Raw genomic sequence first — 22012 nt, 5'->3', positions numbered from 1 at the left:
ATATTCTTTCTTCCCCTTAAAGAGCTTTTGTGTTTAGTTGCCTTCAGGGACTGGGAAACACTCTTGGGGGAAGCAAATGCATCAATTAACACTTTAAGGAGAATTCGTTACTAAATAAAGAAGTGAGAGAACTGAAGCCACAGAGAAGATCGCACTAGGAAAGAAATTATACCTGAGACAAATTTCAAACACTTCTCAGGCATCCCTAGGGCTTTGCAAGTGACTGTGCATTATACTGCCGATAATCATAAATGCTTCTGATTTAATACATCCCATGGTGAAGTATGCCAACATGCTTACTTGGATAGCAGATTTGAAATTAATAGTTGAGTGACTCTCGGATACTTCAAAAAGTCTTTCTTCAGTCCTTTAGACTCAGACTGAAGTTAGTTTAGGAGTACTGGTAACATAAAACACAGACTTTGGTCTAAGTGAAAACTCTCAAATTCCACTTGGATCTTGTCTTTTCTCTGTTCATAGTATGAGATAAGGATGGCAGTTCAGAAAGGGGAGTGCTTTTTTTTTTCCTCCATTTTTTATTTAAATTAGAAACAAGATTGTTTTACATGTCAATCCCAGTTCCCTCTCCCTCCCCTCCTCCCCTACCCCCCACTAACACCCTACTTATCCAATATCATTTCTGCTCCCCAGGGAACGTGAGGCCTTCCCTGGGGGGGGGTCTTCAGAATCTGTCATATCCTTTAGGATAGGGCCTAGGCCCTCCCCTCCATGTGTAGGCTAAGGGAGTATCCCTCTATGTCAAATGGGCTCCCAAAGTCCATTCCTATGCTAGGGATAAGTACTGATCTACTACAAGAGGCCCCATAGATTTCCGAGGCCTCCTCACTGACACCCACATTCATGGGGTCTGGATCAGTTCCATGCTGTTTTTCATCTATCAGTCTGGGGGCCAAGAGCTCCTACTTGTTCAGGTCAGCTGTTTCTGTGGGTTTCACTAGCCTGGTCTTGTCCACTTTGCTCATCACCCCTCCTTCAGTGTTTAGCTGTGGGTATCTGCTTCTACTTCCAAGGGGAGCGTTTTATATAGCCTCCTGGCATGAAGATTAAGTGACCCACTCCAATGCTCTCTTCTAGAGCCCAAAGGTCCCTTTTACTGAAAAAAGTTTCTTCTTGTCTTCAGGCTTTCAGAATATTGTATCTATCCCAGAAGCTCAATCTCTGCTTAGGAACTTGAAGGTAAGCATTAGCTTTCAGACTTTAGGCTATGTTCTCCACCCTCTCTGGAATTTTAGGGTGAAGCTTCGGGGCAAGAAGGCAAACCCTGCTAGTGGAGAATGTTTCTTTCATTCTGTACAAAAGTTCTTGAACTACACAGCATTATCTTTCAAAAACTTGGCCAAGGTTAAATCCTACAGATTGGAAGTCTAGGAATTTGCTCAAATGGGACCAATGGATGGCACACTCTGGGCTCTCATGTCCACATATGGTGTCACTGAGAGCTACAACAATTACAACAAAACAAACAAGACCTAGCATCCACTATGAACATCTCTGGGACTTATTAACTCTTATAAATGGTGTCATTCCATGATTTAATGAAGGTCTAGAACACACAGAAGGTGAAGAGAAAAAAAAAAAAAGGAACCCCTATCATTTGTTTTCTTTATGAAGAGACCAGGAAGACTCTAATATGGGAGACCCTGGAAGCATTAAAGTCAAAGATCAGTCAGTAGTCTTCAGAATTTATAACTGTATTAGTTACTTTTTTGTCGTCACTGTGACTACAATACTTTGCCAAAATACTTCGGGGAAGGAGGCTTTATTTTGGCTCATGGTTTCAGAAGGTTTAATCTGGAGCTACTTGAGGGGTATAAGGTAAAAGATCACAGCAGCAGGGTGGGAACTTGGGGACAGTTGTTCACATTGTGCAGGACAGGAAGCAGAAAGAACAGGCAAGGGCCAGGACTTACGTTTCCTCTGGGTACTAATACCTCCAGCCACTCCTTGCCTCCTAATGTTTTCACACCCTCCCAAAATGGAGCTGCTGGCTGACAGCATTAAGTCTTCAATACATGAACCTAGATGAGGTTACCATATCAATCTATAACAATATGCATTTTGGAGGTAATTTTAATTCTTTTGAAATTTATCACCAGCGAGTAGGAACACTGATCATCTTATGTTCTAGACTGTTCACAAATGTCAGTACTTCTTGCTAGAGGAGGAAGTGAGTTTCTTTGCCATGAAATGTAACAAGCATATTGTCTCTCTTCAGGACAGAAGTTGGATGGGTTTGTTTGCAGTGCATTAAGAAAATTCAGTTCCTTAATGGTAAGATTCCTCAGCAGGGACACAAACTTACTGCACATTCAGAGTTTTGCTACAACATTCCCTTTTCCTTACAACTTGGAGAACAGATACAAACATGAATTTCAAGCTGATTTTGTATTGTAACTGATACAGTTCTTGATCTACAGCCCAGGAGGCTGATGTCCTCTACCATGGTCCAGAAAATTGTAGAAGGCTAACTTGGAAGCTTCAAGTAGAAGGAAATCTCATACTTCACAGTTTATTTTCCTTTTTTAATTTAAATTAGAAACAAGCTTGTTTTACATGTCACTCCCAGTTCCCTCTCCCTCCCTTCCTCCCCTGCCCTCCACCAACCCCTTGTCCCATCCCTTTTCCACTCCCCAGGGATGGTGAGGACGTCCATGGGGGATCTTCAAAGTCTGTCATATCATTTGGAGCAGGGCCTAGGTCCTCCCCCGTGGGTCTAGGCTAAGAGCTAACAGCTTGGTTTAGATTGTTATTTGGGGGTCAACCTTGTGGATACCTGGATATTTCCCTGGTGCCAGAATTCTCTTTAAAACTATAATGGCATCCTCTATTATGGTATCTCATTTCTTGTTCTGCTCTATTCTTCCCCCCCCCCACTAGAACTTCCTGCTCCCTCATGTCCTCCTCTCCCTCTTCTTCTCCCCTTCTCTTTCTCCTAACTCCCTCTCCCCTCCCCACATGCTCCCAATTTGGTCAGGAGATCTTGTCCCTTTCCCCTTCTTCAAGGGACTATGTATGTGTCTCTTAGGGTCCTCCTTGTTTTCTAGCTACTCTGGTGGTGTGGATTGTGGGCTGGTAATCCTTTGCTCTATGTCTAAAATCCATATATGAGTGAGTACTTACCATGTTTGTCTTTTTATGACTGGGGTACCTCACTCAGGATGGTTTCTTCTAGATCCATCCATTTTCCTGCAAATTTCAAGATTCCATTGTTTTTTTTCCATTATAAGTAGTACTCCATTGTGTAAATATACCACATTTTCTTTATCCATTCTTCAGTTGAGGGGCATCTAGGTTGCTTCTAGGTTCTGGCTATTACAAATAATGCTGCTATGAACATAATTGAACAGATATTCTTGTAAGAATGTGCATCTTTTGGGTACATGCCTAAGAGTGGAATTGTTGGATCTTGTGGTATACTGATTCGCATTTTCCTGAGGAACCGCCATACTGATTTCCAAAGTGGCTGTATGAGTTTGCACTCCCACCAGCAGTGGAGGAGTGTTCCCTTTTCTCCACATCCTCTCCATCATGAACTGTCATTGGTGATTTTGATTTTAGCCATTCTGACAGGAGTAAGATGGTATCTCAGAGTTGTTTTGATTTGCATTTCCCTGATGGCTAAGGATGTTGAACAATTTCTTAAGTGTCTTTTAGCCATTTTAGATTCTTCTACGTACCCCACTTGTTAATTGAATTGTTTGGTGTTTTGGTGGCTAGCTTCTTGAGTTCTTTGTATGTTTTGGTGATCAGCCCTCTGTCAGATGTGGGGTTGGTGAATATCTTTTCCCATTCTGTGGGCTGCCATTTTGTCTTGTTGACTGTGTCCTTTGCCTTACAGAAGCTTCTTAGTTTCAGAGCTCCCATTTATTAATTGTCGATCTCAGTGTCTGTGCTACTGGTGTTATGTTCAGGAAGCGGTCTCCTGCACCAATTTGTTCAAGGGTACCTCCCACTTTCTCTTCTAAGAGGTTCAATGTGGCTGAACTTACGTTGAGGTCTTTGATACATTTGGACCTAAGTTTTGTGCATGGTGATAGACATGGATTTATCTGCAGTTTTCTTCATGCCAGCATCCAGTTATGCCAGCACCATTTGTTGAAGATGCTTTCTTTTTTTCCATTGTATAATGTAAGCTTCTTTGTCAAAAATCAGTTTTTCGTAGGTATGTGGGTTAATATCAGGGTTTTCAATTCGATTCCATTGGTCTACCTGTCTACTTTTGTGCCAATACCAAGCTGTTTTCAGGACTATGGCACTATAATAGAGCTTGAAGTCAGGGAAGGTGATGCCTCCATAAGATGCTTTACTGAACAGGGTTGCTTTGGCTATCTTGGGTCTTTTGTTTTTCCATATAAAGTTGAGTATTGTTCTTTCAAGGACTGTGAAGAATTGTGTTGGGATTTTTATGGAGATTGAATTGGATTGCTTTTGCCAAGATTGCCATTTTTACTATGTTTATCCTATCTATCCAAGAGAGCACTGGAGAGTTTTCCATTTTCTGGAATCTTGTTTGATTAAAGACTCAAAATTCTTACTATACTTGTTTGGTTAGCATTACCCCAAGATGTTTTACGTTGTCTGTGGCTATTGTAAAGGGTGATATTTCTCTGACTTCTTTCTCAGCATGTTTATCATCTGTATATAGTAGGGCTACTGATTTTTTGAGATCATCTTGTATCCTGCCACTTTGCTGAAGGTGTTTATCAGCTGTAGGAGTTCCCTGGTAGAGTTTTTTGGGTCACTTATGTAAACTATCATATCATCTGCAAATAGTAAAAGTTTGACTTCTTTCTTTCCAATTTGTATCCCCTTGATCTCCTTTTGTTGTCTTATTACTCTAGCTAGATCTTCAAGTACAATATTGAAGAGATACGGAGAGAATGAACAGCCTTGTCTTGTTCCTGATTTTAGAGGAATTGCATTGAGTTTTTCTCCATTTATTTTGATGTTGGCTGTTGGTTTATTGTATATTACTTTTATTATGTTTAGGTATGTTCCTGTTGTCCCTGATCTCTCCAACACCCTAATCATGAAGGGTGTTGGATTTTGTAAAAGGCTTTTTCAGCATCTAGGAATGTGATCATGTGGTTTTTCTTCTGCAGTTTGTGTATATGGTGGATTACACTGATAGACTTTCATATATTGAACCATCTCTGCATCCCTGGGATGAAACCTACTTGATCATGGTGGATTATATCTCTGATTCATTCTTGGATTCAATTTGTCAGTATTTTATTGAGTACTTTTGCATCAATGTTCATGAGGGATATTGGTCTGTAGTTCTCTTGCTTAGTTGTGTCTTTTTGGCTTGGTTACCAAGGTAATTGTTGCCTCATAAAAAGAGTTTGGCAATGACCCTTCTGCTTCTATTGTGTGGAACATTTTGCAGAATATTGGTATTAGCTTTTCTTTGAATTTCTGGTAGAATTCTGCACTGAAGCCATCTGGCCCTGGAATTTTTTTTAGTTGGGAGACTTTTGATGACTGCTTCTATTCCCTTAGGGGTTATAGGTCTGTTTAAATTGCTTATCTGTTCCTGATTTAATTTTGGTAAGTGATATCTATCCATAAAATTTTCCATTTCCTTTAGATTTTCAAATTTTGTGGAGTACAGGTTTTCAAAGTATTACCTGAAGTTTCTCTGGATTTCCCCACCATCCATTGTTATGTCCCCCTTTTCATTTCTGATTTTGTTAATTTGCATATTCTCTCTCAGCCTTTTGGTAAGACTGGATAAAAGTTTGTCTACCTTGAAGATTTTCTCAAAGAACCAACTCTTTATTATATTTATTTTTTGTATTGTTTTCTTTGTTTCTACTTTATTGATTTCAGCCCTCAATTTGATTATCATCCTCTGGGATGAATTTGCTTCTTTTTGTTCTAGAACTTTCAGTTGTGCTGTTAATTCTCTAGTGTGACAATCCTCCAGTTTCTTCATATGTGCACTTAGTGCTTTGAATTTTCATCTTAGTACTGCTTTCCAAGTGTCCCATGTCTTGATTCTCATTGAATTCTAGGAAGTCTTTAATTTCTTTATTTCTTCCTTGACCCATGAATGTTGCAATTACATATTGTTCAATTTCCATGAGTTTGTGGGATTTCTGCAATTTAAACCACGGTGGTATGATAAGATACAGGGGGTTATTCCTTTTTTTTAAATTGAGGTTTACTATATTGCCAAGTATGTGGTGGATTTTAGAGAAGATTACATGAGGAACTGGGTATATTCTTTTGTGTTTGTATGGAATGTTCTATAGATGTCTGTTAAACCCAATTGTGTCATAACTTGTTAGTTCTTTTGTTTCTTTGTCAAGTTTCTGTCTGGTGGTCCTGTCTAGTGGTAACAGTGGGGTGTTGAAGTCTCCCACTATAAGTGTGTGAGGTTTTATGTATGATTTGAGTTTTAGTAATGTTTCCTTCATGAATGTGGGTTCCTTTGTTTCGGGAGCATAGATGTTCAGAATTAAGACTTCATCCTGATGGATTTTTCCTGTGATGAATATGAAGTGTCCTTCTTCATCTCTTTTGATTGATTTTAGCTTGAAGTCTAATTTGTTAGGATATTAGGATAGTTACACCAGCTTGTTTTGGGGTCCATTTGATTGGAAAATCATTTCCCAACCCTTAACTCTTAGGTACCATCTGTCTTTGAAGTTGAGGTATGTTTAATGTATGCAGCAGAAGGACTGATTCTGTCTTCATATCCATTCTGTTAGTCTGTGTCTTTTTTTAAATATTTTATTTGAATTAGAAACAAGATTGTTTTACATGTCAATCCCAGTTCCCTCTCCCTCCCCTCCTCTCCTACCATCCCCCCAACTAAAGCCCTACCTCTCACATATCCTTTCTGCTCCCCATAGCCTGTGTCTTTTTATAGGCTAGTTAAGACCATTGATATTGAGGGAAATTAAGAAACATTGTTTTTTAATTCTTGTTTGTTTTGGATTTGTCATTGATGGTGTTATTGCGTATGGATTTACCCTGCTTTTTCTTTTGAGTTTTGGTAAAGTGGGGTTATCTATTACATGTATTTTTATGAGTATAGTTAACTTCCTTAGCGTAGCGTTTTTCCTTCCAGTACTTTCTGTAGGGCTAGATTAGTGGATATTATTGTTTAAATCTGGTTTTGTCATGGAATATCTTGTTTTCTCCATGTACAGTGATTGAAAGCTTTGCCGAGTATAGTAGTCTAGGATAGCATCTGTGGTCTCTTAGTGTTCATAGAATATCTAGCCAGGACCTTCTGGTTTTCAGAGTTTCCATGGAAAAGTCAGGTGTAATTCTGTCAGGTTTGCATTTATATATTACTTAGCCTTTTTCCTTTGCTGCTCTTAATATTCTTTCTTTATTCTGTATGTTTGGGGTTTTGATTATTACGTGGCATGGGGATTTTATTTTGTGGTCCACTTTATTTGGTGTTCTGTAAACTTCCTCTATTTTCGTTGGCATGTCTTTCTTTCTTTAGGTTGGGAAAGTTTTCTTCTATGATTTTGTTGAATATGTTTTCTGCACTTTTGAGGCAGGTTTCTTCACCTTCTTCTCTACTTACTATTCTTAGGTTTGGCCTTTTCACAATATCCCATATTTCCTGGACATTTTGTGTTAGGGATTTGTTGGACTTAAGATTGTCTTTGGTCAATAAATCCATTTCTCCTAGCATATTTTCATGCCTGAGATTCTCTCTTCCATCTCTTGTATTCTGTTGGTTATGCTTGTATCTGTAGTTCCTGATCATTTACCCATCCAGCATTCCCTCAGACTGTGGTTTTTTTTTTTTTATTGTCTTGATTTCACCTTTCAAACCTTGCACTGTTTGAATTGTTTCTTGCAATTTTTGGTTTGTCTTTTCCTCCATTTCTTGAATTTTTTGTTTGTTTTTTCTTCCATTTCTTTAAAGGATATTCTCATTACCTCTTTGAGGATTTCTATCATCTTCATGGTCTCTATCATCTTCATGAAGTTGCTTTTAAGGTCTTTCTCTCCTGCTTCATGTGTGTTGGGATGTTCAGGTCTTGCTGGTGTGGAATCTCTAGACTCTGGTGGTGTCATATTGATTTTTTGTTGTTGAATGTGTTCTAATATTGTTGTCTTCCCATCCCTTCTTTCAGTAGGTGCAGGTGTGGTTTCTTCCTTTCCTGGTGTGTATGGGTCCAAGGATCTCTTTGGTGGGTGCAAGCAAGTCCAATATTCTGATGGCTCTCAAGATGGGTGAACATGGGTGTGAGACACTTCCTCTCCCAGTGGGTGGAGGAGCACCCACCTAGCACTGTGATGTCAGCAGACTCTGCTTGGATTGATCTGCCTGGGAAGAGTGAAACTCTTCCCTGAGTGGGGATGGAACTAGCACAGGGATGTCAGTAGAGTCTGGATTGCTTGGTCCACTGGGGGTGAGTGGACCTGACTGAAGTCCCCAGGCTAAGAAATCCCAGCTACTTCACAGTTTTTTTATAACTCAGCTTTTATTATTATATTATTGGTAAGTGTGTGTGTGTGTGTGTGTGTGTGTGTGTGTGTGTGTTGTGTTTGTGTGTGTGTGTGTGTGTGTGTGTGTGTGTGTGTTTACGTGTGTGCACGCATGTGCATACATTTGAGCGCTCCAGCACATGCCATGCTATGCATGGAAAAGGTCAAAGGACAACTCTCAGGAGTCTTTTCTCTTCTACCCTGGGTTCCAGGAATCAAACTCCAATTTTCAGGCTTGGTATAAAGTACCTTTACCTGCTCTAACCCTTTCACAGTTTTTTTGTTTGTGTGTTTTTTGTTATCTTTTCTTGAATGGCTGAAAAGATCACAGAGTGGCTGAGTAGGAGCATCTTGAAGACTACAATTGATAAATGTGAAAATGCAGAGCACCAGTATGCAAGAAGGTAGGCTGGTACCAGTACTAAACAAAATTAGAAGTCTTGTTTAATAGTCCTTGTGTAGGAGAGGAATGAGGCCCTACCTAAGTCATACATTCAGGCCTTCCGACTGACTCATTGCTACTTTAACAACACCTGTTTATGAAAAGAATATTATCACACACGGACAACATTCACAATGAAGGTTACTAATTTTGCTGGGATTCTTATCTCAGCTCACAAGAGGCTTCAACAAGATCCTGGGATCAAGGGACTGCTTTTCCTTCCCTCGTCCCCTTCATTTTCCCAAGCTTTCTATTCTGCTTCACATAGTACCCGACAGTGATAGTAAGGAATTCCCATATACTAGACTTGGTAGTGCTTGACTGTCTTCTCAGAGTTGGGAGGCTGAAGCCTGAGAGTCCTAAATTCAGTCAGCCTCGGCTACTTAGCAAGATCTTGTAGAAAAACAAACAAACAAACAAAAAAACAAAAGTTCAGCACTGGAGAACAAGCCTCCTGAGGGGCTGAAGAAGGCCGATCTCTCTGCATTGGAGACCAACTTGGCTACATTGTGTGACTGTCTCCAGAACAAAAACAAACAAACAAACAAACAAAACAGAACCAGAGGAAAGAAAAGTAGCACTGTTGATGTAGAATTATAAACCCAAGATGAGCAGGCAGGTACCAAGTTCAAGACAGTCTAAGCTACAGTCAACTTAGGGAGAGCCGATCTAAAGATAAAATGTTTAAAAGGAAAAAAGAAAAGAAAAGAAAAGAAAAGAAAAGAAAAGAAAAGAAAGCACAGGGATATACCTTAGTGATAAATTATTAAAAAAGATTTTGTTTGTGTGTTGTCTTCTGGATGTAATATACAGACTCCGCTGTAGCAGAGCAGAATTGAAGCATGCCGGCAGTTTGAAGCTGACGTGAAATGCTCAGTGGAAAAGATTATACAACGTGCTGGATGCAATCAGGAGTGGTCAAATCCTGAATTCCCTTTGAAGCTACAGAGTGTTGGCTTAACTGGGTGTGGGTATAATAGAGAGGCAAGTCAGCTAGTACTCCAATTTGTGTTCTCCCCTCCACCTTGTTAGGACTCACTTTCAAATGGGGCCACCATTTCTTTCTTTCTTAAATATAATTTCTATTTTATTTTGTGTTTTTCCTTCTGTCCTTATAAAATCACCTCTTCACATGGTCTTTAGTGGAGGTCATGGGCCAACACCAGCAGATCTAGATCGTCTAAACAGCTGAGTGCCTAATATTTCGTTCAATGGTTTGAAGACCTAAGTTCATAATAATTAGAGTAGTTTCAGTAGCATTATGAGGACCCTATTGTGGGGTGGTGAATCTCTTAGAAGTATTGGATATAGCTTGTCTTTGAGCTTTGGTGGGAAAAGGGCAATTCAGCTTCTTCCTATTGCTGGGACCTGTCTTTGGAGTCTTGAACTGCCATGGAAGAAGTCTAAATGAATCTGTCCTGATATGAGGAAAGCTCAAGTCTCACATGAAAGCCTATATTAAGAGGGGCATTCAACATCTTGGGAAGGGCCAGTAAAAAGCCAGCATCAACTACCAGAATGTGAATGCACTTTTCTACAGGCAATTGCAGAACTGAGGCTTCAGATTAGCCTTGACTTCCAGGTGTTTTTAGCGGAAGTTCCAGATATTATGAAGCAGAGACAAACCATTCACTCACATGAACCCTGCCCTCTCCCTATTTCTAACTTGTAGATGCATAATACTCTCTCTCTCTCTCTCTCTCTCTCTCTCTCTCTCTCTCTCTCTGTGTGTGTGTGTGTGTGTGTGTGTGTGTGTGTGTGTGTGTGTGTGTGTGTGTGTCTGTGGTGTATGTTTGTGTTCAAGCAGGGTATAGAAGGGCATGTGTGGAGTCCAGAAGACAGTGTGGAGCTGTCTTCCTTAATCCATCCTCCACTCTACTTTTGGATATGGGGTTTTTCACTGAACTTGAAGAACACTTTATTTCAGTTAGACTGGCTGGCCTGTGAGCCTCTACAATCTGCCTGTATCCACATTCTGGTTCTGGAGTTATAGATGTTTCATATCATGGGAACTTCCACTTGGGTGATGGGGATCTGAACTCAGATCTGCACACTTGCACAATGAATTGCACTTTTTCTATTGAGCTGTCTTCTGAGCCCCTTACACAATGTTTTAAGCTACTGAGTTGCTGCCATTTTTATACAGCAATAATAACCAAAGTGTCATTGAAAGAAATGACATCACCTGATAGAAAAGAGGGACTTCTTAGTGAAATGAGTGTTTTCTTAAGCATCTTAAATTTACAAATTTTCTTTTCCAGCTGAAGCCCTTACTCAAGTTGTTGGGGCTTTTTTGTTATGTTTTTTATTTTTGTTTTTATTTTTGTCATGGATTACATTCAAGTCAGCTATATATTTTCGTGAATTTCTCAGGATTTACAAAGAATTTCTCAGGGCAAGTTCTGCTATCTAATCCCCAAGCCTTTCCAATTCTACCCCTCTCTGAAATCTTTAGTGATGACTCTAGACAAGTGAGATCTTCATTGCCATCTTCTAAGGGGTTTGCTTTATGGCCTGTCTTACTCAATAGACCCAACAAGTCTGGAGCTTAGCTGTGCTTCTTTGTATTGTATTGATTATCCACCTCAGAAGGTTGTAAATAATAGATGTTCAATAAACAATACCAACTAATGTAAATATAGTCACCATATTTTAAAGCTGATTATTTTGTTCTTCAACTTCATAAAATTTGTTCTAGTGTTTTTCTCTCAAAAAGATTTGCATATAAAGATATCATATAAAGCATAGACATATATACATATATATGTATCTTCAAAACTTATCTCTCTTTCTTTCTGTGTTTATGTGTGCAGTTTTCAGATCTTGTGTGTGGTGTGCCTGGATTCAAGCTCTTGGGCTTTGTGCATACTAGGCAAGTGTTCAACCATTGAACTCTACCTGCTGGTCTTATCTTTGTCAATAGAGTACTTTTTTTTATTTTGATTATGCCATCTAAAGAAATATATTTAGGGAATGGTTATGTCCAGGAGAATAATGAAGACCATCATATGTGTTGGAAAAAGCTGGGCCAAATTTGTACTTACTCATACAATTTTCTAAGAATGAAATGGAAATAGAGAGAGGAGAACAACTGACTCAGTGGAAGGCAGTTTGTTAATTAGTAAACAAGCACTGTATACATATTGGGCCTTGTGGCTGTTATTCAAAGGGCAAAGTACGTGAACTGTTCCATCTGTTTCCTAAAATAGTGCCCACTTACACTTCCCTGGGACGTGTGTTTTACCAGCTGTGAGAATTGGGGAGTTCATTTATTGAGAAGAATTAGATAGGAGATGGAGTTAGGAGACTCGGAGAAACATCTCAGAGGCAGCTGAAAGGAGAGAAGCATTTATGGTTCAGGACTTTTAAAGCAGAAGCAATAGTGAGGACAGTTACACAAATCATTCTTCTTAGAAAACTTGCCTTATTGGTATTGAGAAGAGAACCGAGTATGAAGGGGTGAAGATCAATGCCATTTGTTTTTTAGAAGTGTTTAACATGCACGAATTCTAGACAACGATCATCAGATCACCATGTTGGGACTGCATGCCACCGAACTCATGGTCTTTTGTTTATTTGGGTAAGTATTTACTGAGAACAAAACAAGAGTCAGACATTGGTCAAGGTATTAAGAACACAGCAATGGGGCAGGTGAGAGAAGCAGATCACTCTCTGCTGTAGATGAACTTGGGTTTCACTGGTGAACAGACAACAAGCAAGTAATTAGGATTTCAGATTATGAGAAGGACAATGAAGAAATTAAGCCAGAATTGTGGGATTAAAGACTGACATTCAGAAAGAAAATCCTCTCCAAGGTGCCAAAGCAGCTCCAGTGATCCCCCACCTCTAGGGCCCTTAATGGATTTGTGGACCAGACAAAGCCTGCAACTGCACTCATCCTATGAGACATCCTTGAAGTTCTCTGACTGGTCCTGACTTTTTCTGGCCACTTTTGTTATATCCATAAATACTAATGTTGTCTAGTAGCCTGGAGCTGTTCCAGTAGCTTGAGTCTCTCTCAGCTGACACGCCTTGACTGAAATAACCGATCCCTCCAAGCTTGTCCTGATTTATGGTCAGCTTGTTTATTTTTCCTGATTGCTTTAATGCCATTGATATCAGATTCCACTCAACCTTGAATCTTACCTCTTCTGTACTACCATATCTGGAACAATCTGCTTCCTTTCTGAGACAAGTCAAATCTACTTGATTTGTCCCAGGACTTTACCCTTTCTAACTGTTGTGACTTGGACGGAACATGCTGGCAACGTGCTTCACACAAATGTGATTCTAGCAGAACTTGATTTTCCCTTCCCTATGTCAACACCAGGAATTTTGCCAGCATGTCTATTCTCATAAATACTCTATGTTTTTTGTTTGCTTGTTGTTGTTTTTTGTATCCTCCCTCTCCAGTGTTGAGAATCAAGTCTATAGCTTCACACATGCTCAACCACTGAGCTATGTTCTAGCCCCATGGTATCTTGTAAATCTATATTATACTAGAAAGGTTTGCCAACTGAAGGTAAGATTATATTTTAAACGTTTGTTGCAAAAGATCTTAAATGAGATAATTAAATTCTAGGTCTGTTTGTTTGCTAAGAAAACTTCATCAGTTGTTTCAAAAACTGTCAGATGTCCAGGAGGTACACTTGTGGTCAGAGGTGGGGTAAACACAGGCAGATGTGGGGATACCTACCTGGCCAGGACCTTTGATATGAGGCCAGGTTTGTGGTCACACTGGCAAAGTATGTGAAGGGCTCTGTCAAGCAATTTTCATTATATGACAACATACCTACAAAAGGAACTTAATAGAGATAAGGTTTATTTTCCTGACAGTATCATCGGTTTCAGTCCACCTTTGCTACTTCCATTGTTTCTGGGCCTATGGTGAAGAGGCAAATCATGGGCAAACTGATCACCTCATACTGCGCCAAGAATAAGGCAGGCATTAGGAGGTATCAGGGAAAAGTTACATTTTTCCAAGGCATTGACCTACTTTTACACCTAGGCACGCTTCCCTACTGCTCCATAATGTCATATTCTGACATTTTCAAGGGACATGTCCATTGATTAGAGTGGATCCCTCATAAACCACTTTCCACTTGGGGATTGCATCATCTAGCTGGAAGGGAAATCTTTTCACAGAGTTAAAATGTAAATTTTTAATTAAAATATATTTTATCACTTATAATGTCATACATATATATGATTTATCTTGATCATAATCACAGCCAACTACTCCCTTCTACTGATCTAGGGTATTTGCCTTAACACATGCCTCTCTCCTCATGTCCTCCTCTTTTTTATTTCTTTGTTAACCAACTGAGTTCAATTAGAGCTGCCTGCAGACACAGACACATAGGCACCCCACCAGTGGCCACACCCTCAAAGAAAAATGACCCCCTCTTCCCCTAGTACCCATTGGCTACCAACAGATCATCAGTGAGGGGTGGAGCCTCGAAAACTTCTTCTCCATCCATGCTAGAATTATCAACTAGTTTGACCTTGTGCAGACAACTGCTGATTCTGTAAGCTCATGAGTGCAACTACTAGATGTCTAGAAGATAGTAAAGTGTTAACATTTTATCATTTTTTAATATAGTATTTTTCTAATTCTCTGAGAGTTTTATACCGATGTGCAATGCACTTTGACCTGAACTGTCCTCTCTAATTTCCCAGAACGTTCCAAATAGATACTCTGTCTTCTTTAAAAATTTATAAAAATGTAACTCACCAAGTATAATTAATACTGCTTATATATGCATGGGTATGGGTCTATCCATTGGGGTATGGGCTACTAACCAGTGGCCACACCTTCAAATAAAAGTGACTCTCCCTTTCCCATCAATTCCTAATAGCTCCCAAGATAGGGGTGGAGCCTCTGGAAACATTCCACCATCTGTGCTGGAACTTAGGTGGGCTTGCTCTTATGCAGCTTTGTGCTGGTAACCACAGCTGTTGTGAGGTCATGAGTACAGTAGCCATGTCATACCTGGGAGTCTGCATCTCATTGCACTCTGTCCACTCCTTTGCCCTTACAGTCTTTCCACCTACTCTTCCATGATGTTCCCTGAACATTGAGGATGGTGACTCAACACATGAACCTTTGAGGAGGACATATGAAGACAATTTATGTCAATGTATGTTCCAAATAACTTGTTTGAGAATCTCCAAAATTTACTTTAATAGGTAAGGTGAAAAGAGAATTTACTTAAGGGATAAGTGAGAATCTTATTTTATCCAACTACAAATAGTACGATAGAGCCCCATAAATGTTGAAAATCTGCAGAACATTGACTCTCTCTTTCTCTCTCTCTCCTCTTCAGACAATACCATTTCCCTTTTCTGCACTTCTCTCTGTATTAATTTCTTCATGGAGCTGGGCTTCTTCACAAGGTCCTTGGTTTCTGTTCTTGGATAACGAGAATTTGGAGTTGCTATGATGCCATTTGACACAAGCCTGGCCAGATATTGCCACTTCTACATTCTTGACTGATCAGTGAATAAAACTTCAGGTCTCTTAGTTAAAATTCTTATGAAAGATAATCTGATTGAACCAGTGAACTTTGAGTTTATATCCCAAGGTTTCTATGTGGCAAGCATTTGGGGCTGGCGAGTTTATAACCCTGTGGTGTAAATGGTAGCCATGGGTATGTTAAGAGAGGAGTTTTTCTCAGACAGTGGGCAGGGTTAGAAGTCGGGCAGTGATTATATACAGTGAAATTACAGAGGCTTGGTGAAGCTATGAAACTCAGTGATCACCCACAGCTACCATAGAGGCCACTCTTTGGGAAGAGTGGGGCAACAGCTTCATCTTGTGCAGGTCTTGGTAAGTAGTTGCCTAAAATGCAAGTTCCTTTGAATAAATTTTCTTGTCATTACAAGAGCAGAATATAGTTCAAAATTTGTTCATTTTTCCAAAGAGAAATTGTAGTTGTTTGTTTTTTACTCTTTATTCTTTACTCTTTGGGGGACTTGGCACCCAGCTCCCAAATAAATACATGGAAACTTATTCTTTCTTATGAGTTCCTGGCCTTAGCTTGGCTTGTTTATAGACGGCTTTTCTTAAATTATTCCAATAACCTTCCGCCACTGTGCTTTTATCTCTCTCTAGTCTATATGCCTTTCTTTACCTCTTACTCTGAGGCTGGCTGTGTAGCTGGCCCTTGATGTCCTTCTCTCATCCTCCTTTTCTCATTCCCCCATATTCTCTTCCCAGATTTCTCTCCTATTTATTCTCTCTGCCTGCCAGCCACACCTATCCTTTTTCCTACCTAGCTATCTGCCATTCAGCTATTTATTAGACCAATCAGGTGCTTTAGACAGACAAAACAACACAGCTTCACAGAGCTAAACAAATGCAACATAAAAGAATGCAATACATCTTTGCATCATTAAACATATATTTCACAGCATAAACAAATATAACATCTTACATTTCTTCACAAGAGGAAATCTGATGGCACATATGCAAAAGACAAACATTTTGGAAAATATTAGTGCACCAGGATAAGCACAGCCAAATAGGAAGCAATACTGAATAAGGACATGCACCAAAAATAGTTTATAATAAGCCAGAGTGGCAGCCTTTCTTATATTTGTACACACTGATTCTTCTCTCCAGCATGCCCCCTTTTCATAAATCACCTTATTTTTTACAGAATTGTATTTGCTCCTAAAGACCTAGATTAACAATCATGTCTAGAAAGCCTTCTCAGACAGAGTCTATTTTGATAGTCTTATATGATCATCCTTCTTTTTGGTCACAGATAATTGAAATGCAAGTCTATATGAGCAAGAATCTCATTTAATTCTTCCTTGAACTTTCAACAACATCTATTACAAAATTTACATGGATTTTAATTTAATATTTATGTTCAAAATCAAATAACCAAGTACACTGGCTAACAGTCTCACTATATCCAGGAAGAAAGGCAAAAATCTATGGATCAGGTCACAAGGTCAACGGTTCACATAACTTTTAAGACATCCACAATGTGATCTCTTGTATTATCTCCACAATTATTTCTCTCAATTAACAGATATATCTTTAAGATTCTTATATCTATATTACCAGTGCTTTTATGTAGCTGCATCAAAATAATAAAACATGAAAAGCAACTCTCATTTTTCTTTGCCACACATTAATTATAAATGTAATGTAATAAAGTCAAAAGTGGGGCTGGAGTAATGGCTCAGTCCCAAATGCTTATAAGCAAGGGGACCTGAGTTCAGATCCCTGGCACTCACTCAAAAAAGCCAGTAGTGTAGTGATATGTGTCTGTATTCCTAGCACTGGTATAGTGGAGACAGAAGGACCTCTGGGGCTTTGCTGGACAACCACCCTAGCCAATTGGTGAGCTCTAGGTCCAGTGAGAAACACTACCTCAAAAAACAAAAAACAAGGTAGACAGCAATAGAGAAAAAAATGCTAAATGTTGACCTCTGGCCTCCATGCCCACATTAATGTTCACCTACCTATCACCCTTCTAAATGTACATATTATATTTGATAAAAATATTTTTAGAAGAGTAGCATGTTTTAAAGAATCTGCAAATAGAGAAAATTATAAAACACATATTAAGCAATCACTCACCAAAGATAATCTGGACAAGGCAACTTATTTAAGAAATTAAATTTTTATAAGTATATCAAAAGAGTAAATTATAGCCCCAGCACTTGGGAGGCAGAGGCAGGTGGATCTCTGTGAGTTTGAGGCCAGACTAATCTACAGAGTGAGTTCCAGGACATGCAAGGCTACACTGAGAAACCCTGTCTGGAAAAAACAACAAAAAAGTAAATTAAATGATAAAGGATTTGACAGTCTTGCAGGGTTTGGATTGTAGTAATCTGTTTAACAAATATGTATTATATCCACACAAAATTCCAGGCAGGAGCAAATAAGATAAACTCAGCCTCTGCCTCCACATGGTGTCTAGAAATTCACAAAGTATTAGAAGTCATACAAGCCTTTTGGGTGAGGCAGGACATTTCTGGGTCCAGTTGGGCTTAATCCAAGAATCTGGGGGTGTCAGACACAGAAACAAAGGATTGACTTGAGATAGTGGTTCCAGTGAAGATTAAAGACATGAACACTCTATGAGTAAGTAAGACAGAAGTAAGGTTTTTTCATGAGAATTGCAGAAAAGTGAGAAATTGAGAAAAACTAAAACTCCTGAGAGTAGAAGGGGTGCCTAAAAGAGGGAGAAAAAACCCAAGAAGTTTTGTTTTGCTTGTCTTACATTTTTATGGGGCTATTATAGAAACTGGATAAAGGCTGGGTTAACTACTATGAGATTGTTAGTTCTCTGCATTAGAATGGAGCCAAAGGAGGGCACACACATTCTATGCCCTCTTGGCCTGACCAGGAAGACCACTGCCATTTGTTCATACTCAATTCACTCAGTTAGGAGTGGTCAACATTTCCCTCTATCTCTTGACTTTTGTTTTTTAGCAGCTGTTATAGCTACTCTTGGTTGTCAACTTGACTACATTGGAAATGAACTACAGTCCAGAAATGGAGGTCACACTAAGAGAGATTTTTCCCTTGGTCTGAATCCACTTCTAGACTGGACCTTTGAGGTAGGAAAGACACACATCTTTAATCCAGATCTTGATTTGGGAGGACATGCCTTTAATCTGGGCCATACCTTATGCTGGAAGCCTATATAGGGACATGGAAAAAGAAGGAAGCTTTTGCTCTATGGCTGCCTGCTTTCACCTTGGTAGCAAGTCCATTCCTTCACTGGCACTAAAGACTACTTCTTTGGGATTCCAGTGTCTACTGAAGACCAGCTGAGATATCCAGCCTTGTGGATTGAGAGACTTTGGGATTCTTGGACTTTGCACTCATAACCAACCATTGGTGGTGGATTAGTTGGACCACAGCCTGTTAGTGATTCTAATAAATCCCCTTTCTATATACAGAAAAAGAGATTCATTTTATACGTTCTGCTACTCTTGAGAACCTTGACTATTCCTGACTAACACAGCAGCTGACCTTGACTACCTGCTGGCTTTTAGCTGTGTCTGGCACTGCCTTTATCCACTGTGCAGGTGCCTTGCTGATGGTTAATTAAACTAAGCTCTCTTTGTTCTCATACTTACATAACCAACTTGTACCTTGACCACAGCAGAGAGCTAACTCTATCACAGCCACCAGGCTGTAAATGCAGTCTTGTCTATAAACCCAGCACTTGATAGATAGAAACAGGAGGACGAGAATCTTTGGTTTGTTTGTTTTTTCGAGACAGGGTTTCTCTGTGTAGCTTTGTAGACTAGCCTGGTCTTGAACTCACAGAGATCCGACTGCCTCTGCCTCCAAACTGCTGGTATTAATGGCGTGTGCCACTATTGCCCGGCTGAAGGATGAGAATCTTAAGACTGCCCCAGTATTGACTTCAAGGTTAGTCTAGGTTACATAAAATCCTATGACTGTGAAACCCCCAAAACCTAAAAAGAAAGAGAAAGAGAAGAACAGGAGTAAGAAGGAAGGAAAGGAGGGAGAGACAGGAAGAGGAGGAGGGTTATTTTTCTTGACTTTGTCTATAAGGATATTTCCAGACAGGAATGGCTTGCGGGTTCATGAGCTTAGTGGGGAAGACATAGTTTGAATGGGAGAGAGTATCATCCTTGGAGGTCAACAGAACAGAAAATGCAAGAAGTGCAAACTTCTTTCTGATTCTTCCTCACTGAAGAAGGTTTTTTTTTTTTTCTCCTGCTACTGTGACTGTATGAGTCAATTTCCTAATCTCTCTTTCTCTCTCTCTCTCTCTCTCTCTCTCTCTCTCTCTCTCTCTCTCTGTGTGTGTGTGTGTGTGTGTGTGTGTATATGTGTGTTACTCATTCTGATTCTCTGAAGACCCCTGATGCAGTGAAGAAAAATAAGACACAGTTTTGTAAGATACAGTTGCTTCAGTTTATTATCAACACTTATTTATTTACTTACTTATTTGAAACAGGGTCTCACTGTCTCACGGTATAGCCCTGGCTGCCCTGGAACTCACTATGTCAACCAAGCTGGCCTTAACGTCCCAGAGATCCACCTGCCTCTACTGCCCAAGTGCCTATTATCAACTCTTAAGTCTAATACCCTTGATAGTATTGTGTCTTACCTGACAATAAGCAGAAGAGAGTTGCTCAGAGGCAGGTATCTCAGCTAATTTCTCTGCTTTGGGAGGAGGCCTGAAGGAAGCAACAGATTGTCTTGAGTGGCACTGCCAAGTAGAGAGTTGAGGCTTTCACTGGCTGTAGAGCACAAGAACACTAGGAAAGGTTAGAAATGATAGAAGCACTCAAGTGAATAATGGATGTGAAGCAAAGCTGTCTGTACTCATTAGCACACATGGAAGAGGAAACTTCAGGCATAGTGGACTGCAGGCAGGTTGATGCAGTTAGCACAGTGCTGGGCAATTTGGTGTTTGATTGGGAATGGAAGCTGTCTTGTTCACTATAGGATGTTTAGTACCACCGTCTAGATGGCAATCAAAACCACCTTCCTAAAAAATCATCACACACACACACACACACACACACACACACACACACACACACACACACTCCAAAACTTCAAGGCATCACTGAATTTCTCTGCAAAGCAAAGTTGTCCCAGATTGAGAATCACTGCATTAGTGTACTTGTTTTCTCGATATTGTTAAACATCCAGTTATGTCCCAAGATTTAGTGACTTAGAACTATAACAAAGTCATTCCATTAATTTCATTGTTCTGAGGGTCAGGCATGTGAAGACCTTAACTGAGTGGTTTTGGTTTCATATCTGTGTGAGGCTGTAGTCAAGATGATATCCTTTGAAGTACTGAAGGATCTGCTTCTCTATGTCACTCAATTGGCAAGGGGCCTAGGTCCTTCCTGGTCTCAGACAAGATGCCATAGTTTCTTACATGTAGGTCCCTTCTCAAGGACCCTAGTATGTACTTGCCTCTTGCTAATGATCTGAGGGGGCAGGGGCATGCCTTTTGTAAAAGGCTTTTCTTTTAGGCCACTAAATAGCTCCCAAATCATGACACGGAGACTTATTATTAATTGCAAATGCTCAGCTTGGCTTAGGCCCATTTCTGGCTAGCTCCTGTAACTGAAATTAACCTGTTCCTCTTTATCCACCTTTTGCTTCAGGGCTTTTAACTTTCTGTATGTTTTACTCTGTATCTACCAGCTGCCAGCTGTCTGGCTTCTTGCTGTGGTAGTCTCTTCATTCTCTCCTTCTCTCTCATTCCTCTGAGCCCTTATTACTCCTCCTATTTATTCTCTCTCCCCAACAGCCCCTTCTCTCCTTTTTCTGCCTAACTACTGGCTGTTCAGCTCTAGACCAATCAGATGCCTTAGGCAGGCAAGGTGAAACAGATGCAACACAACACATCTTTACATAATTAAACAAGTGCAGCATAAACAAAAGTACACACTTTTACATAGCTAAAGTAATATTCTGCAGCATAAACACAGATAACACATCTTTGCCTAGTTAAAATATCCCACAACACTTTTTCATGACCCAGTATCAGAAATGACAGTTCAGCTTTGTTACATATGTTAGAACCTAGTTGCTAACTGTGGGCCATACTGGAAGAGAATTAGGCTTTAGTTTTCAAGGAAAGAAGTTAACACATTTTTTAAAGACCACTGCAGTTGGAGAAAAGTCCTTTAGCAAATAGAATGGAGAGTACCGTGAGCTACTTAGAGAAAATAATTAGTTTATCATTCTAAAACAAATGCTAGATGATTGTTTAATGAAACAGTTAAGTTGTTAAGCAAGTAGAAAACAGACACACAGATTATATATTGTTAGGATGAAATGGATGTGCAAAATGGAAAAGAAAACAAAAACAAAAAAGACAAACGTTTCACCTAAATCAGTATCTATATAATATGAAGTGGCAGAGAATAGTTCTGGAAGAAAGTACACATTTGCTCACATGGAATGAACTGTGATCACTTGGGCATAGTAATCTCATGTGGGAAAACTGGTAATATTACAGCAGCAGTAGTTTGTTGACTAGCCTATGTGTTAAGTGGCTGTAAGTATTGCAACAAATTATTTATTTATTTTTTTACTATGTCATGTAGTTATCA

The 22012-nt window shown here is 39.6% G+C and overlaps 1 long non-coding RNA gene across 1 annotated transcript in view; it reads right to left on the bottom strand.

Annotated features, from left to right (window-relative positions):
- The window catches only part of LOC118238332, a 31312-nt gene that overhangs the window by 7092 nt on the left and 2208 nt on the right, over positions 1 to 22012 (bottom strand). The window contains exon 2 of the long non-coding RNA XR_004768297.1: positions 20041 to 20173. This is a non-coding gene — a long non-coding RNA (uncharacterized LOC118238332). The remainder of the gene's footprint in view (positions 1 to 20040; positions 20174 to 22012) is intronic.

The sequence above is a fragment of the Cricetulus griseus genome, chromosome 2, assembly GCF_003668045.3.
Source record: "Cricetulus griseus strain 17A/GY chromosome 2, alternate assembly CriGri-PICRH-1.0, whole genome shotgun sequence".
In the NCBI taxonomy this organism is placed as follows: Eukaryota; Metazoa; Chordata; class Mammalia; order Rodentia; family Cricetidae; genus Cricetulus; species Cricetulus griseus.
Note: the sequence above shows the minus strand (reverse complement) of the source record. Positions and strands in the feature narration are given on the sequence as shown.